Source organism: Cyanistes caeruleus, chromosome 1 (genome assembly GCF_971803275.1).
Source record: "Cyanistes caeruleus chromosome 1, bCyaCae1.hap1.1, whole genome shotgun sequence".
In the NCBI taxonomy this organism is placed as follows: Eukaryota; Metazoa; Chordata; class Aves; order Passeriformes; family Paridae; genus Cyanistes; species Cyanistes caeruleus.
Window position 1 is genome coordinate 75,757,840 of NC_141701.1, and position 14,156 is coordinate 75,771,995.

The 14,156-nt window shown below is 39.5% G+C and overlaps 1 protein-coding gene across 4 annotated transcripts in view; it reads left to right on the plus strand.

Annotated features, from left to right (window-relative positions):
- The window catches only part of FBXL7 (F-box and leucine rich repeat protein 7), a 177,392-nt gene that overhangs the window by 151,343 nt on the left and 11,893 nt on the right, over positions 1-14,156 (plus strand). The gene's annotated exons all lie outside the window — the stretch shown is intronic.

The following is a 14,156-nucleotide window of genomic DNA, read 5'->3' on the forward strand; positions in this document are numbered from 1 at the left end:
CCTTGTATGTTAGTGCAACAGTTATTATGGCTTATTTTAAAATACACAATTAAATATAAACTTAATTTCCTAATCCAGTCTATATTGGTTACAACACAAGAATAAATGTCTGGCTTCATCCTCTGGCTCCACTCATCATTATCTATAGTATGATATTTTTGACACCATATTGTGCAGTAGAGTTATGGGTTTTAACAGAGGGTGCAAAAAAGGGAAAAGAGTTAAATGGCAGCACTTTTTACACCATCATAGCTGACAACAGCTCAGTGCTTGTATCATCTGAAGCCACAGTGCTTCCCATGATTTGGAAAAGCATCCCATTTCCCCAGCACGTCTCCCACAGCTGCAGCTGTCCCCAGTTTGGGTTGTGCTTCATGTTTTCCACAGTTGAGAGTTCTGGTCCTGAGCTGGTTCATCCCCAGGGTGCATCATCTCATGGGCTGCACTGGAGCTCGCCTGAAGGCCTGGTATGACCCAGAGTCATTCTCATGATCTGTTGTGTCTATTCTTTTGCCACTCTGTTGAAAGCAGAGAATAAGAGTTTAATAAGGGAGAATTTGATTAAAAAATTGGTATAGGTTTGAAAAAAGCTATAGTACTGCAGTTGAGTCTCTCATAAATTACTACAGCTCAAGGTAGCATTAATCCCAGGAAAGTGAGAAGGGCCATTGCCTGGTTGAGTTCCAAGGATGTGCTGGACACACGCTAAAAGTGGTTTCCCTTGCAGTGTAAACTTAACATAAAGTTACAATATCTTGGTAGCTGGTAGTAAAGTTTATAGCTCGTGTCCATCTGTTTTCTGAGCAGTGCTATCATGAAGTGTCTCCATTTTAAGCAAAGCAGATGAAGCCTCTGCATGTGCCCCTTATTGTAGAGCTATATTCTGTGGCTTGCCTGATTAATTTTTAATTAATTTTAATAAGCTAAATTTAACCCAGCTGAAGAATGGTCCTTACCACTGTGCCACTGGGTGCTTGGCTGTTTTTCATACTCGTCTATTGTAATATGCCAATTCCTGATTTCACATACTTCAACACAAAAAAGTAGAAAAAATAGAAAGTTAATAGGGTAAAATTTGTTTTATTGTGTGATTAGAATATTACTCATAAGGAATTTGATACCTTTTCCTAGAAAAATATTTTCAATTATTTAAATGCCTTTAATTTGGTTCCCTAATTATATTAGGTGTATATTATTAAGTTTTCCCTGGCACACATTTTTAGAAATGAAAGGTGAGCTTTTTATTCAATCGTAGCACTTCTGAGGTTTCCATTACTTTCCATACTTAGTAAGAAAATTCAAAGCCACTGTTTCATTTCTGGCCATCTGTAATTATAGTAAACTGCCTATAGGTACAGCCAAATTTAGCTATATATGGAAATAATGCACACATCTGTATGGAGAGATAATTAGATTATATCACAGTTGTGATTCCCTGCAGGAGAAACCGGAGTATGAATCAGCTGCAGTCCTTGCCAAGGCAGAATATGATCCCTCATTGCAGGTGTTCAGCATCTCCCTGTTGCTCCACTATGCAATGCTACCAGTGCTCCACAAATCCACAGTGACATCTAGGTTGCTTTTGGAGTTTGTCCACACCTTTCCAGAGCAATGGCTTGTTGCAGCTGGTTAAACAACACTCTTTAATCCCTAGCTTTATTTTGAAATTCTTGTCAACACCTGATATAAATCAGTTTTCTCATCCTTAAAAGTATAACAGAAACAAACAGCAGCGAGTGATGAGTCACATGTGCTGCAGTAGAGTGCTATTCAGTTCACATAGCTTGAACTAAAATTAGGATCAAAGCAGTTTAATAAAGGCATGAATTTAATCAGTAGTCAATGAACTGCTCATTTGGGATCAGTACCAGTAATGCCACAGATAAAATACAACCCTGAACACTGAATTAATGTTAATAAGCACTTACAGAAAACAGATTTAACTAATCCCCAAAAGTTATAGTCTCTGTTCTGCAAGTACACTCACATACTCTACCAGCATGTGTGGGTTACAGTCTCCCCCCTTTCCCTGTCTGAAGTGCACCTATATCCTGCAGGAGATGTGGGTGCTCTCACCTCCTGGGACCCAGTGCTGCTCCCTGCAGCTGGTGAGGCAGCATCCATGAGCATCCATGGGTGCACCCCATGAGCTGTGGGTCTGCCTGCAGCAGCCTGCCTGAAGGCAGGCAGCTCTTGGCCTCTGACTAGGAAACTGCTCTGTCTGGTGATGTTGATTTTCTTCATTATTAAGGTGACTGGTTAGAGATGACCATTTTCTTTCATTTTAACGTGATCAGTATTGGGAAGGACACTCTGATTTTATGTGTTTTTTACATCTGCACTCCACCAATGATTCACTCACATTTCTGTCTTAAAAGGTGGCATCCCAGACCATTTGCCAAGGTTGGGCCATGCCATCGCCATCTGTTCCTAGATCTCACTTTGTTATCCTCAGTAATCTTCTGCTGCATTGGCAGGCATAGAAGCACACCCTCCACCCGTACATTTGTGTACACCAAGGCTGCTAAATGCAGTTCAAGTGTGATGAGATTGCTTTTTGCTTTTGAGAGTTTGAAACTTTTCTATAAACAAAAATCTGAATTCCCTTCAAGGAGCAGGTATCTGTCCAGAGAAAGGCTGGCAAGCTTGCTGCAATGTACTGCAGGCAGATGAGGCTTTGTTGTATTACAATATGGATGCTAAATCTGAGCCACAGTGCCTGTACAAATTGCAGGCCGCATGGCTCCTCAGGCTGCCTGAGAAAGTAGCCTGGGAAAAATATGAGAAGGAATTAAAACAATTCTCAGGGACACTAAACAGCCTTGCAGGTGTTGTTTTGCAGTCCTCTTGTTTTCCCTTGCAGGAGAGGGTCAGGGGGACAGTGTGCCCCTGACCAATGATGGTGATGTAGCACTTTGCTAACCAATAAGAGTTTCCTTTCTGTACTTTCCACGTATCTGTCTATAAGACAGGCCTGAAGCAATAAACCAGGGAATTCTCGTGTTGAAACTCCCTTGAGAGTTTGTGTCGTTCTTTGTAGCCGTTCCCAATCGGAACGACATTACAAGGCAATTTGCCTAAGGGGCAGGCTCTGCCAGCTGTAGTCTCAGCTAAAATAACTTATTCTGCCTGAATTGTTCCCCAGATATGGCTTCACTTGCATGAAACTCATTATAGTCAGTAAAAGAGACTCTAGCATCACTGGTGAGGGCTGTAGATAAAGAGCAGTGACTGCTTCACTGACGTGTGCAGGAACCATGGTTTGTATAAAAGCCTTGCAAGTCAAATATCACTTCAGCAGCAAATGTGTTTGTTACATGATTTCAGTAAACTCAAAGCTTTGTAAGGTCTTTCCTTAAAAAGGTGGGATGATGAAGGCCAGGGTTTGTTCAATAAGAAGTGATGCTCTGTGTGAACTGTACGGTCTGTCCTTGTGCTCTGCTCATCAGCCCTTGTGAACAGACACCTTCCTGCATGGTATGTGCCAGGTATCCTTTTGTGCCAGGATTTGATGAGTTAAATCACAGCCTGACTCTGCAGTGGCAGAATTCAAGTACTGTAAAAGTCACAGGAAGCAGCTTGGTGGAGAGTTTGTTTTTCATCTCCAGGCTGATGTACAGACATCTCATTTTGGCAGGTAGTGAACAAAAGACCCATTCCATGTGTTATAGAGATGGTCCTATGGAGGATTTTAATTCCTGAGATTCAGATGGAAGGACTTCAGTGCCCTTGCATAGAGATACCTCTGTAGACATAAACAGCCACATGCAATCATGTCACTGAAAATGTTCTACTTCAGTACTTTTGCCACCTCTGTTTCCTTCCTTGTACCATGTCAAAACAGTCCAAACTGAACAAGAGGGATGTCTTGTGATAGACATCTATTCCCACAAACTACAGGGTGATCAGGAATTGGTAACTGATTTTGCTGTCTGCCAGATTGGATAAAATATTAAACATCAAAAACTTCAACATTTTTATTAATTTTTTAATCACCCTCAGGGCTACAGAAGTATTTTCCTGAATTGTGTGTAATACCAGTAGTATCAGTGCCTTGTGCATGGTTCATGTGTTCTGTAGATGGAATTAAAATGATGGAGCAAGTAAATGTATAACTGGATTATAGCAGATTAGTGCCCCAGTGTTTGCAATCTCATCTCACCTATTACTTTAGCATTTCTCATAGTGACACTTTTGCAGTGTCATGTTTCTATACTTGGTTCATGCTATAGAGTCATGAATACAGCATGAGTGGAGTGTAACCTAGCATGATGAAATGAGGGCAATACTTTCCAACTAATTACTGATGTTATAAAAGTCTCTTTGCCACAAATAGAAGTGAGAGAGTGAACTAACCTGGCAGTGTTTCAGATTTAGTGTGCAGTGAAAGGAGTTATGATCCTGTGAGATGCTGGCTGCTCTGAATTTACAGTAGCCTCTGGTACTCTGCACATCCTAGGAACTACTTGGTACTACAGCATCAGCCTCTTCGCTTGTAACTTCAGTGAGCTAGAAAATGTGAAGTCACTATGTGTTTCTAAATGCTTCCTAATAAAAACTCTTTTTGCCTTCTCATTAAAAGCTTTTAAATATGACTTTGTGATCTCTCTTTATTGGCTGTGTTCCATGTTTCCAAGTTACACTGAAGAATGCTAGGAATACATTTTTGTAATTTTTTTTGTTTGTTTGCATTACTGTGCTGCTTGAAGTCTTGTGCAGCTAGGAGGTAGATGATGAAGTAAGTCATTACTATAGTTTCTCCACCTGAAGCCTCAGTACCTGGTGGAACTATAGCACAGTGTTAAATGTCTTTTCTACAACCCGAGCCTCATTACATCTACCTTAATTTATGTCACGCATCCTGTAAACACAACATTGTCATCACTCCTTAAATATAATGGTAGTAGAGCAGCTGGACAGTGCTTTTCTTTCTCTGAGAGATAACCTTCCCTTGTGCTTTGTGTCCATCAGCCTCACTTCTGAAGCAGCTCTTACGAGGATAAACGTCAGTTCAGCTGGAAGTGGTCTGAGGGTGGATTCACTAGGATTTCAATACCAGTTCAGTAGTTCTGGTAGTCCTTGTCTCCAAGCTTAGCACAGGGCATCCCACCAAGAAATCTGTAGCCTCAACTCTATCAAAAGGAGGGCACATGCTAATTTTTCTACAGCAAGGAGGAACACTGGCAGTAGTGTGTGCTGCTCAGGAATCTCGGAACTGAGGCTGCTGAATGCTGAGTCTCAAACTCAAGTTGTAAGTTACAAGGTTCTTCAGTATATTCACTGTATTGTGAGGGGGCAAAAAAAATCTTGAGGAATTTCACTGAAGTTCAGGACACTTATCAGAGTCCATTACCAGAGTGTGTAGGGTAGTATGCTGCTGTGAATCACATGCATTGCAGTGAACTTCATCCTCTTTCCTCTCAGAATGGAGAATGGTCTGTATTTTATGGATAGACAACAAAATCTGTAAAAGTGTGTACTGAAGCAACTTTGAAAAAGCTGTAGCAAGGGCATTGCTTCTCAGCCCAAATACGTATCCATGCCAATGATGAAAATAAGCATCATTTAACTCTTTTATTTTTTCACTCTTCTGGCAAATTCTTTCAATAACAGTTTTACTTCTCTGTTTTAGAAAGACCAGGATGGCTAACAAATCAGGGCTGGCTGATGATAAAGGGTGGGAAAGTTCTTGGGTCATCCCGTGTAAACAACATGTTGAAGCAAAATTTTCTTCATAGATTAATTCCTCTCTTGTTATGTTTTGTTTTGTTTTTAATTTTGCTGCTTCCTAGAAGGCTCTAAATGTCAATCCTAACCCACTCAGCATATGCCTTGACCTATTTGTCTACTGTGTCATAATTTTTAACCCCCAATGACAATGTTGTCTCTTGTCAAATTTGGTTACTGCTCCTTCTTACATAGCTCTGCAAGTACAGTAACCTTTCCATCACCTCTGTGCTCTCTACATGCATTGGAGATCATGGTACATATTAGCATATCCTTTTTTGATCTTCAGCTGCACAGATCAAGATCACTTAACCTTTTCACTCAGAGTTTGGGAATTAGCACATACATTATGACATTTTCACAAGGGCTTGATTTTCTTTAATTAAGCACAATTTGTTCTTTTGTGCAAGGCCTCAAAAAGAGGAATGTTGTTAAGTTCAACTGAGTTGTAAACACAAAACAATTATATTTAGAAGGGACTCCTGTACACCTATACAGGTGTATATATATATTCATGAGACCACCCTGACAAGTTCCCATTTTCCTTGGGCTTTGTGAAGATAAGGGCCTTTCTCTTCATCTTCCTCTTACATTGTCAAGATGTCTAATATTTCTTAATTCCAAATGCTGCTTTTGCTGCTGTCCTGCCTTTTAGTCTACTCCCTGAGATACTACCATAAGCTGGTCATAAAATCTGATGATAAATGTAAAATTCCATATAGAGCTAGTGATGGTGTTTTAAATAATTAGCTTAGGTTAACATGAAACAGGATGAAAGATTTAGATAGTTGCACAGTTCTAGCTTTAAATACTAACTCAGCAATTGCGTAGACATAAACATCACATTTTCTCTTTTTGCACATTGATTTTGAGTTAATGAAATCAAAGTGACATTGAAAGAGTCAGTGAATAATTTTGTTTATCTCATTGCAGTAAATTGAAATCACAATGAATTGAAAAGGAATGACTGCAGTCAGTTCATATGTTATGCAAAATAAACCAGTTATTTATTGTGACGTTCAGTAGACTGGGAAGTTACTGAAGTTGCCATAAGTACTGAGTGCTGAATTCCTAATTTACTTGCATGTATGTACATCTGATACTCCTCAAATGTCAGAGTACCATATGCTGCTGCGTATAAAGAGGGATCTGCAATTTATACAGCACAAATCACAGACACAGCTATTGGGACCTCAGACGGCAGGGCTGGGTTTCAGAGGGTGGCTAATGCCCTCTGAATGCTTTTGCAGTCATAAGTACCATCTGTTTTGACACAGTCTGGGGCTGCTTCACACTGGTGGTCAGGAATCCATGTAACTTAGTGCAGTTGGGCTTGAGCCAGTTACATTCTTCTAGTAGATGAAAGCTGCCAGTGGCCACGTCTCTTTCACAGCTTAACTCCCAAATTTCCCATAAACAAAATTTTAATCCTTGTGGTTCTGAATAAGCACTGTGTGCTTGCTCAGTGAGTTGTTGTGTGTATTATTGTGTGTTTTTGTAACAAGAGGGGACTGCTCACTGTCACTCCAATGCTCTCATAATGTGACGTGTTTATTATGAAAAAGCCTCGGTTTATGTATCTTTGTTTGAGAGATGCTGGATAAGTTAGATTGAGCTGGTGTTGTGGGTTTCTGCTTTGGAGGCCTGTGTTTCTTTTCTTTCATCCTCTCCAGAGTGTTCCTCTCACCCAGGTCCCAAAGGTGATTTTCTGGGGAATTGCCTTTGGCCAGCTCTTTGCTGAATGATTCCTTTGTCTGTGCATGTAGTGGCAACACTGTGAGTTTGTAAGAAATGCAAAAATCTGGATGAAATCCGGTTTTCTACCATTACTTAAAAAAGTCCTGGAGACCAGTTTTGTTTTATTCAGTTTGGCCATGGGTGAGAAGGGAGGAGGGATGCAGCCCTAGAAATTAGGTATTTGCCCTCAACACGTGAGAGTGCTTGCCAGGATACTAGCAGGTACCTTTGAAGGAATCTCATTCCTGGAAAAGAAAATAAACTTTGAAATCTGAGGTGTAAATGTATCTGAGTTGATCAGGAGCACATGTTGCAGGTCAGCCTTTAGTTACACTTTGCACAGTTCTACTGATTTTCTGTAATCCATGGGCATCCTACAGATGGATGCAGGCAAGGCTTCTAGTCTGCAAAAGCATTAGTCTGGGGGTAAACACATCTCATTTGTAAAGTCAGGAAAACTGTTACTGCTTCTCTGTAATCCTCCTACAGGACTGAAAAGAGCTCACCAAACTCACCCTGGAGTGAGCAGTCACTTATTAAGCACTAGTAACTTACCAAGCAGGTTTTTTTAGATGAAGGTTATGTTGTCTTGTCTGTTGGCAGAACTTTTTGTTGCTGTTTCAGTATCACTTACTTACTGGTAGTTTAGCTGGTGGGAGATGTGTCTACTGCTCTGACACACAGCTTGTCAGCTGGGATGGCCAGGGGGCACTTGCAAGTATCTCATGGACAATCCATAACAACTTGAGCTGAACCAAGCTGAGCTGGGATTGGATTTACCAGCTGGGTTTTGAGTTTGTTTTCTTATTTTTAATCTAGAGGCCTCTTCTTGTGCTCTGTACAACTCTGTCCTATAATTTGCAGGTTTACCTTTTCCAAATTATCGGCAAAGAACTATGTTTTCAAAGCCTGATTTTGTTTTAAGAAAGATATTTGTACTATTCTAAATTACATTGATTTAATGCATCATTAGCATCTGGAGAAATACTGTTTACAAGATCATGTAGAGACAGGACAAGAGGAAATGGCTTTAAAGTGAAAAAAAGAGTAGGTTTAGATTACATATATGGAAGAAATTCTTTACTGTGAGGGTAATGAGGCAATGGAACAGGTTGCCCAGAGAAGCTGAAGATGTCCCATCCCTGGAAATGTTCAAAGCCAGGTTGGATAGCAATCTATTCTAGTAGAAGTTGTCCATTCCACAGCAGGAGGATTGGATCTAAATGATCTTTAAGGTCTCTTTCAACCAATCAGCATTCTATGATTCTGTGATCTAAACTTGACTGATAGGAGAGAAGCACAATTTTATGGTTTTAAATCTCTCATTACTGTTTATTCTTCTGTTTAGCATACTGCTTACCATTTATTTCTCCAATTCGGAAGGTCAGATTCTGGATCCCCTGTTAATTTGAAAGTCAGTAATTTCTGAGAGCTGCATGCTTTTAAAATGCCAACAGTTGATTATGAAAAACAATGTTCTTTTACACAAATAATTTGTTTATGGTGAATATGCTGGAAACTGCAATTCTTGGGGGAATTATTTGTCTACTGCAGCATTTGCTACCAACTAGATGCAAGTCCTCTTGATTACACAACAAAGTGATTATATTATCAGCTTTTCCCAGAGGCAAACATTCCTCTGCTTTGTATATTATTTTCCATTTAGAGTCACGCACATCTGCCAGAAATACACTTCAGAGTTCTGCAGGTCCCCGTGGTTTTGATCCATGTGAACTCGGGATTTTGAAAATATTTCTCTTCCATAAATTTATTCCTGCAACTTGTCTTGAAGTTTTGTAATAATGTAAACTGATACAAATTTTATTCCAAATTCTTCCATTTTGGAAAGGTGAAATAGTGGAACAACTACAGTTGTCTGGAACAGCTGACTGGATTTCTGCATTTTGAAGTTGGGAGCCATTAAGCGGTTGTTCCAGTTTTCTGTATTAATTGCAAAGATACAGTTGCATCAACATAAACAGAATGTTTATCCTTCAAATACAGAGTAGGATCTGTTTGTTCCATCTCAGTGTTATTCTAAGTGACTGGTTCTGGCCATGTATATGTAGCTATCAAGCAGTGTGCACACATCTTATCTACATTTATGTAATCTTGGTATTAAATGAAAAATAAAGAATAATAGATTTAAAAATTGGAACACAGTAATGTAGATGTTGTCCAATCATGTGGAAAAATGTTTTGCCTGAAAAAATTTTGACCTCGGAGCATGTTGGAGTAACTCAAAGTGGAGGGTTTTAGTTGTAAGCCTGTTTCTCTGAAACAAGTCATTCTGTGGATAAACTGGGAAGGGTTTTTTGTATTCACCAGGGTGGTGTTCCTGCATTAATTAAGGCTGTCAAACTTATCAGAAGAGAGAGAGATGATGACAGGATTTTTAGTATGATTTGAAATTAAGCGAATTTCCTATATTTTTGTTGTCTTATTTAAACCTTTATATAGAAGTATGTTGAAGATGCTTATTTATAAGCACCTTGTAAAATGATTATTTTCATTTTAACTCCATTTGGTTTTCACATTTCAGAACAGTGCATTAAACAGCATGGATCCCCACAGGTGTGATAATCCTGAGAATGGGGGATGATGAAATGCAACCTGTCTGGTCTATTGATAATCCAGCCCTGAAAATCCTTCAGGGTACAGAACATACCTCAAAGTGGTATGGAACAGGTTGGGAGATGATAGCTCATCACTTGGAGGAGGCAGACAGGGGCTTCTTCTGACGAGTGGGTTTATCTATGTTCGCATTTTTGTTCAAGTCCAAAGCTCACTTTTGAAATGCCTCTCCTTATTACTCTGTTTTAGTAACTACCACAAGGTATATGAACCCAGCTATACTCCAGCAAAACTAAAGCAAATTAAAAAATATGTTCTGGCAATACAGCTAAAGCACCAAAGGCAACTCCTACTGAACATTCAGGGCTGGGGATTAAATTACATATTGGCAAAAAAATAACACCCACTTCCCAGGCCTGTGGATGGTGGGTTTTCAGCAATATTAGTTTTGCTCCACAGAACTCCTCTTTCTGGGCTGCACTCCTTGCTAATGTAAATATACACGAGCTCAGCTGGAGGAGCTCCCTGGCATACCATTAAGAGCTGGGAGAGCATCTGACCTGAAGGATTTAAATACAGCTTGTACTTAAGCATGTGTAGAATTCATTTTGGGATACATGTTTACTGAACATGGAAAAAAATGCATCTTCCAATCCATCTCTATGTAATTCCCTGCAATAATGCACTGTGAAACCCTTTCCTCAAAGCTGATGTGCTAGTATCATCAGTGGTACTGACGACTAAATTAATATGTTTTGACTTCCTAAACTAAGAGTGAATTACTTTTTAACTTTTTCTTAGTCTTTGTATTTTTAGCTCTGTTCAAAAATATGGGGATAAAATGAATTCCTGTCAAGTGGCAGGGGACAAAGTCAGTAGGGGAGAAATTAGTTCCAGCTTTTGACAAATACATTGTAAGGAAGAATTATTTGCTTAATAAAACTGTAATGATTACTTCACTTGCAATGCTGTTTGACTTTAACCATCTACTGTGAGTATGCCAGGAATGCAAGATCAGGTCTCCAAATGTATGTAGATGAGTTTACAGGCTAAAGAAAACTGGAGCTCAATATCACAGGGAAGTTACAACAGTATAATCCAAGGTAAAGTGTCACACAGAAACTACTGTGAAATGGCTACAGATTTTAGTTAACGTATGCCTCTTCCATAATGCTTCTAGTCTTATACAATAGGTACTTAGTTTCAATCGTTTCAATACAATAGTTTCTTATTACATTCTAAAGGAGGTTTTTAAAAACCATAAAAGGTTATTTCAAGTTCTGTGGAACTGTTCCTTCCAAGACCATGTGGATGTGATTACTTTGTGAGCTCCAAGGTTGCTTATTCTTACACTGACAAATCGAGCTCTGCTGCAGGTCTTCCCTCTCAAAATGAGAATTGCATTACTGACAAGATCTCACAGGATAAAAAATTGTTTTTCACCTTTGCCAAAGCGTTTTTGTTCCTTTGACCTCAGTTTTCCATGTAATTTTCTGTTTAGGCAAAAATAAATTGTCTGGTGAGAGGGAAGCAGTAGCTGTAATCCATCTCAGGTTTGTTTGGACTTTTGCATGTGTGCATTGGAAACAAGCTGGTGAAATACAGAGTAAACAAAATCATTATACGTTAAGGTGGGCACTGAAGGGGAATAGTATTTTGTGTAGTTACCACTCTATGTCAGCTGTGATGATGTTTCAGGGAGCACCCTTTAGAAATCACAGAATATGCTGATTTGGAAGGACCCACAAGGACCATTGAATCCTGCTCTTGAGTGAATGACCCATAGAGGGATTAAATCCACAACCTTGGTGTTACCAGCACCATGCTCTGACCAGCTGAGCTGGTCTCATCTGTGATGGCTTACAAGATTTGTTAGCAGGTCACCAGACTTTCCATTTCTCTCTAGGAACCATCTTTTTTCAATTGAAGACACAAAATTACCAATATCTAGAGAAATGGGTTAAAGGTTATGACCCTGGAGCTACAAGGTATTTGAAAAACTGAAAACTAACACACTTTGAGAAGGTTGCTTGGTAGTCAAAATACCCTTGAAAAAGTAGATTAAGGAGAGAGAAAACATAGCATTCTCTAAGGAGACAGCTAGAGGGAAGATGAATGGATTCCATAAATACAGATGAGAAGAATATATCTCCAGGTGCTGTATGGCACGTGGGAATCCCAGCTTAATTCCCAATTATCTTGAGTCATATAGTGAAAATACATCAGCCTTCTGAGACTGTTGAAATCTGTGAGGTTCAAAATTTGGCTTCCATGAAATATGGGTGCAAAGGATTCCACTTTCACCGCTGCTGATGAGGTTGGGTGGTGGTGCATGGTGCTCAGTTCAGAGCAATGTGCTTTAAGAGAAAAACACACAGATAGAAGAAAATGTAAAGGAAAAGATAGAAGAAACTGGGAATATTAGTAACATGACTAATAAAAAGAAAGGCATAGGAATGTAAGAAATCCTTACAGGGAGAGTGAAGACCTCTTATTCTTCACAGTAACAAGGAGAGGGGCAAGAAACAGACAAATAAGAGGAAAAACGTAGAAACTTGATATAGTGACAACTGTATCACCTCAGTGAGATGAGTAATAACTGCCCCTAGCAGTTAAAAACAGGGCAGACATGCACATCAGAGGTGTGCTTAGTGCTCCTGGAGAGCAGTGAGAGAGCTCATCCAGCTCATTCTGTATGTTCTTCATTGTAAAAGACTGCAAAGTCAGGTAGGTATCTCCACTGGGCAACCCTTTCCTTCTGGCATTCTTGACCGCTGCAGCCCCACACAAGTTTGCATGTGAGTTTTGTTCCAGCTGCCTCTTTGCTATCTCAGACTCTCCAGTTCTCACCTCCAGTTTGGGAGGAACTGAGGTCAGTAGGGTAACTTATCCTGAGAGAAATGCCTGAGGATGTTTGCAATGTGGAAGGTGCTTCATTTGTTTGTTTGTTTGTTTGTTTGTTTGTAGGTATCCCTTTTTCTGGAACTTTGTCCATACCCAGGGCCTTGAAAAGAAAATGGCTGTGTTGTAGCTTACTGTCCTAGCTAAGTCCTTTTCCTACTCTCAGCTAAGGGCACACAGCCATATTTGAAATCTCTCAAATTCACAAGTCTCTCCTTGAATCAGCCCACATTGTATCCCCTGTAGAAACCTCTGTTCCCCTTTGCTCCATTGATTGTAGCTGCTACAACCATTAAGTTCCCATTTTTCCCAGTTCCTGTGAAAGGAGAACTTACTTGGCATGCCTGAGGTTGATGGTATTGTGGTAAAAATGTGAAGTCTATACCCACATTGCACTTAGTAAAACATGTGATATCTACAAACACTTATTGAAGACATGCTAAGTCTCAGTGAGGTTTTGGCACTCTGTGTAAATGCTTCTTGAGCACATTACTCTGCAGCTAACATTTACAAAAATGACAATTGCTTTTTATTTTTCTCGGCTATACTGGCTTTTTCAGAGCTTGAACAGGGTTTGGTTTATTTCTTGCATTAGTTTTGCTAAAAATGTCAGTGGTGACAGGAGATCAACACAGAGGATCCTTTTCAGTTGTGAGATAAGAATCTGAAATTTGATTGCTATTTGCGAAATTTTCATTTTAATTTTCTTAGCTTGAAGAACTCAGTATAGTATTCATTTCAAAAAAGACTCATTCACAATACCATAGTGGAAGGTGTGAATGAATGGAGCCATGACTTAAGCATGGAAAATGGTTCAACCCTAAAAAGTCCATGCTGGGATCTGGACATTGAGTGTCCTGTGTTAGTGTGCATTGCTGGAGTAATGGAAATAAAACATTGTTTTTTCTCTCTGGTTCTGAAATCAGAGACTGCATATTAGTGTCTGTGCCAGAAGGAATGGAGACTAGATCTTGGCTTGAATCTTATATTTTTAAAGGTTTTTTGTTCCCAGATGTATGTATTAATTGGGTAACAAACTGGGGAGAAAGAATCCTTTGAAATAAACCAGATTCCTAGTGGAATAAGAAAACTCCCTCTAGTGCATTTGCTCCTTCTGTGTCAGCTTTTATGGTTCTGTTACTGGCACTCATCTTTTCAGATTTCTTTAAAGATTGTTAAGAAATTTTGTCTTTCATCAACAAACAACTTTCAGAGCT